The sequence below is a fragment of the Penaeus japonicus genome, unplaced genomic scaffold (assembly GCF_977035675.1).
Source record: "Penaeus japonicus unplaced genomic scaffold, GWHDUDI00000001_assembly GWHDUDI00000030, whole genome shotgun sequence".
Lineage (NCBI taxonomy): Eukaryota > Metazoa > Arthropoda > Malacostraca > Decapoda > Penaeidae > Penaeus > Penaeus japonicus.
The window spans coordinates 3,666,074-3,671,073 of NW_028234432.1; the positions used below are offsets into that span (position 1 = coordinate 3,666,074).

The 5,000-nt window shown below is 31.0% G+C and overlaps 1 protein-coding gene across 1 annotated transcript in view; it reads right to left on the reverse strand.

Moving 5' to 3' along the window:
- Positions 1-5,000, reverse strand: part of LOC122245040 (cell adhesion molecule Dscam2-like) — a 184,805-nt gene that overhangs the window by 52,757 nt on the left and 127,048 nt on the right. The gene's annotated exons all lie outside the window — the stretch shown is intronic.

Genomic DNA, 5,000 nt, shown 5'->3' on the forward strand with positions numbered 1-5,000 from the left:
TTTTAAATATATAATATTATTATAATAATATAATATTTTTAATTTTGTTTATATAAATATAAATATATATATATATATAATAAATACATAATATACATAATAAATTTATATATTATATATATTATATATTAATTATTATAATATATATGAAAAAAAAAAAAAATAAAAACAAAATGAATATAGTTTTTTATTATATATAATATTAATATTTTAAAATATTTAAAATTTTTAAAAAATATATTATATATAAAAATACGTTTTTATATAATATTAATTATTATATATATATATTAATATATTTAAAAAACCCCAAAAAAAAACCAAACAAACAAAAAAAAATATAATATTTTTAATATTTAAATTATATTATTTTATAATTTATTTATTAAATATAATATTATTTTTTATAAAATTATATATGTACCCTATAAAGTATATTTTTTTATTTTTATAAAAATATTTATATATATTATTAATTATTATATAATTTAATTTTTTATATTAATTATATATTTTTTGTATGTATATATATATACATATATATGTATGTATGTATACAGAAATATTGGGGAGCTGCGTAGCCTCCCCCAAATTCAAGCGGTATGTTGATCCCCAAAATAGATGACTGGGTGAAAGAGTCTTCAAAAAAATCCTATCAGACATGTCGATAATGCAGCCTCCGCATGCCTGTACAGCTTTCACACACGGACTCCAACATAGGTGGACATTTCCTGATGAATCCCAGACATCGAATAACTATATTGCCATATGGGATAGATTCACATCAGCTGTTAAAAAAAAAAGAAAACGAAAAAAAAAAAAAAAAAAGACGGGAGTATATTGTTTATCAGAGAAACATGAAACATGGAATTACCACAAAGCTTAGGAGAGCTGTGCATCAAAACTCGGTTGGATAAGCTCTCTACCCGTAAAATCAGCCTCGACAACTCACATTATCAAACGATATGAAACATGTGAAAATGACTTGAGTGACCAGCAGGGGATCGAGTCAGCGCCACCAAAAGAGCGTCAGGTAACACCAGAGGGACAACAAAAGGAGGTTCTACTTAATTTATATCATAACAACCTGTGGTCAGTGAAAGGTTTGCTTTTGATGGTCACGCAATGGCATGCAATAAGGGAGGATTTGTCTGTATTCTTCATGATGAAGTGCTAGATGTCATAGCTTAAAGACCTCATCGTATGGAGGAAGAGTTGATTCTCGAGGGTTCTTGACACGTGGGCAGAGAGTTTTCTCCGATGTTCGAATCTTCGAATCTGTGCCTCCAAGACATTGGGGATTAGCAATGGCTGCGACTTACAAGACTAGAAAGAATCCAAAACACGGGTCGCGGAACTTTCACACCATTAGTGTTTACCCTCCGACGCTTGGCTGGTTGTAGTCGCGTCAGAGAAAAACAACATAAAGAACTTGTTGTTTTCTTGAATGAAGCGTCGCCTCTCTTCAGTCGCATGGATTAGGAAGCAGCGCTCACTGAGAGTCGCATAAGAACACGGCTCAATGAAAGTTGTGGAGTGTAATGTATTATGCATGTCCTAGGCTGAGTAATAGATGGAGGTGTTGGCGTGGCTGTAATGAGGGGGGAGGGGGGGAGATTATACTTCCGTTAATGGTTTTAGAGTAATGGTAGTAATAGTAAAATTGGTTGTAGTGATGGTATTCGATGTAGTAGAAGTAAGTTGTTGCTACAGGAGTGGTTGTAATAATAGTTTGGTATCAATGATAAAACCATAGGTGATATTAAAGGTATTACTATAATCCTAAGTATTGTTTTTAATAGCTAAACACTGACACTGGAAACAGTATAAATTAGTTCTATGGTACCTGTTATAACCAAAAAAGGGTCATCTATATTACCAAACACGTCAGTCACTTCTTTCTCTCCACTACCTTACTAGAACCATGAACCCTCACCATTAGCGACGAACACTCTACATCATAACAATAATCAGCAGTCCCAACCTGTCCACCTGCGGCAAAGGAAAACCGTCCAGCGTCCAAGAGACGTGAGGGGTTGGTGCCCCTGACGCAATACACTTTAAGCTCACTGAGGGGCCCGGCTGAAGCGTCTGGCTGATGAAGCGATACTCCAACACAGGCGCCGAGTCGAAGCAAATTATTAATTTGGTTTTATATTGTTGATATTAATTTAATTATAATTTTTATAATTATAATACATGATATGTATTATTATTATTATATATATATATAAATTATTTTTATATATATAATAAAAATAATATTTATATTATTGTATATATATATATATATATTATATATATATATTTTGTAATATAATATATATATAATATACAATATATCATATTTTAAAATTATATTATAAATATATATATATATATAAAATTAATATAAAAATTATATATATATATATATATAATATTATATATAATTATATTTATATTTTATTATATATATTATATAAATAAATAATTAAAATAATGTATGTATATATGTATGTAATAAAAGATAATATTATATATATAAATATAATATATATATTAATATTATTATATATAGGGGGGGGGGGTGAGTGAGAGAAGTAAGAAAAAAAAAAGGGAAAGAGGTAAAGATAAAAAAAATAATATAAAAAAAAAGAAAAAGAGAAGAGGAGAGAGAGAGAGAGAGGAGACAAGAGAGAGAGGAGAGGCGATAGAAAGAAAAAATGAATGAGGAGAGAAAGAGAGAGAACAAGAGAAGAGAGAGAGAGAGAAAGAGAGAGAGAGAGAGAGAAGAGAGAGAGAGAGAAGGCGAAGAAAGAAAAAATGAATTAGGAGAGAAAGGAGAGAAAGGGGAAAAAGATATATATATAATAAAATATATATATATAATAAGAAGAGAGAGAAGAGAGTTAATGAAGAGAGAGAAACAGAGAGAGAGAGAGAGAGAGAGAGAGAGAGAGAGAGAGAGGCGATAGAAAGAAAAAATGAATGAGTGAGAGAAAGAGAGAGAGAGAGAAAGAGAGAGAGAAAGAGCTAAACACATATCCGGGCTGCGTGACATCTTTGGAGATCCATTCACCTGGAAACAGCAATTGAACGCACACACTGACGTACACACACTCACTCAGACATGACTCGTTCACTCTTATCTCTTCCCAGTGGTATATTCTATCGGTAGCAGGTAAATATTTTTCGTATTCTACGTATTGTCTCGCTTTCGAAAACCTTGTAAACATATGGCTTATTCCCATGACTGGCTTTTAGCATACCCCCCCTTTTTTTTTTTTTTTTTTTTTTGAAACGGTATATAATGGGTATCCATTTGTTTGAAGACCGATTGGACTATTTTTGCCAATGCTGCTATTAAAACCATTTTGCTCTAACAGAAAAGGGAATCCGTGATAATGTAGAAGCCTCATTCACCGATGCACATTGTCTCGATCACGGCACGGCAAAATCGGACCCACGTCATCATGTCAGCAAGTCTCTATCCCGTTCATCACTATCGCTCTAAAAAAAAAAAAAAAAGAGGCATTTATCAGCGCAGCCTGCATGCCTCTGTCGCTCCTGCTGCTGCCAATATGTTCATTACGAAGCGCTGAAACAATAAGCAGCGTCCAAAAAGTGAAACATTAAATGCGTTCATTACCGTGCTTTGAAAACAGATGTCGCTGTCGGTGAACTAAGCACACAGATATTGTAATTTGAAACTAGATGCACCGTGTTCCGAAATGTGGAATGACCATTGTCACTGTTAGGAAAATAGATGGCTATACATGTATTAGGCTTCTGTGGGTTGTTTATTGCAGGGGCCAACAATGATAATAAGAGGACAAACAAACGGTAAAAAGAAGAAGAAGAAGAAAAAAAAAAAATCCTGGAATAAGCAGTCTCCAGGATAGACCATATTACTAATAGAAATACTACATTACAAAGAAACCAAGAGAGTTATATATATTAGGTGAATACATATGACTATAATTCATCGGTAATACTTTACGGTTATTTTCTGAAGCAATACAAATGTTCTCACCGTTGTCATACAGTCAGCAATGTCAAATGATATACATTCTTGTGATTGATTGCTATCCAATACTTCCTAACTTAGAAAACACTTTACTATTATTTTTTAAAGTTCAGGGAGTTCATATCAAAAATAAATACAGACTACAAATACAATTTTGGCAAATTTAAATTCTATCTACTATATTTGCAATTTGCTATAATACTTTGAAAGTAAAGTTTCTCTACTGTATTTATTCTGAATATTTTCTATTTCCCTTTGACTACCAAAACATTTTCAGTTCTCATTTCTTTCAGATCTAACTCTGCTGGCAGACTCACTCACACACAGATATGGACAAACACGCGTCACACAAACATATATATACATACACAAACACACACACGAGTATGTATAAACACACGTACATTCATACATATACGCACACACATTTTTCTATTCATACATCTAAACATTTATATATCGTGCCTATCAATCTATCTTTTTTTATATCTGGAGATAGAGGGACAGAGAGAGAGTGGTGGGGAAGAGAGAGAAAATGACAGAGAGAGAGAGTGAGAGAGAGAGAGAGAGAGAGAGAGAGAGAAAGAAAGAGAGAGAAAGAGGGGAGGAAGGGGGGTAGAGTAAAAAGAGAACGATATATATATATATATATATATATATATATATATATATATATATATATACATATATTATATATACATATTATTTTACTACTACAAATATATAAATATGTATATATATATATATATATATATACATATATATATATATATATATATATATATATATATTTTATATAATAAATATAAAATATATATATATATATATATATATATATATATATATATTCATATATATGTGTATGTATGTGTGTGTGTGTGAATGTTTGTAGATGTTCATACGTGCGAATGTATGTATATGTGTATTTGTGTGCGTCTGTATGAGTATCTATACATACATCAATATTCATACACGCCCTATATTTTATACA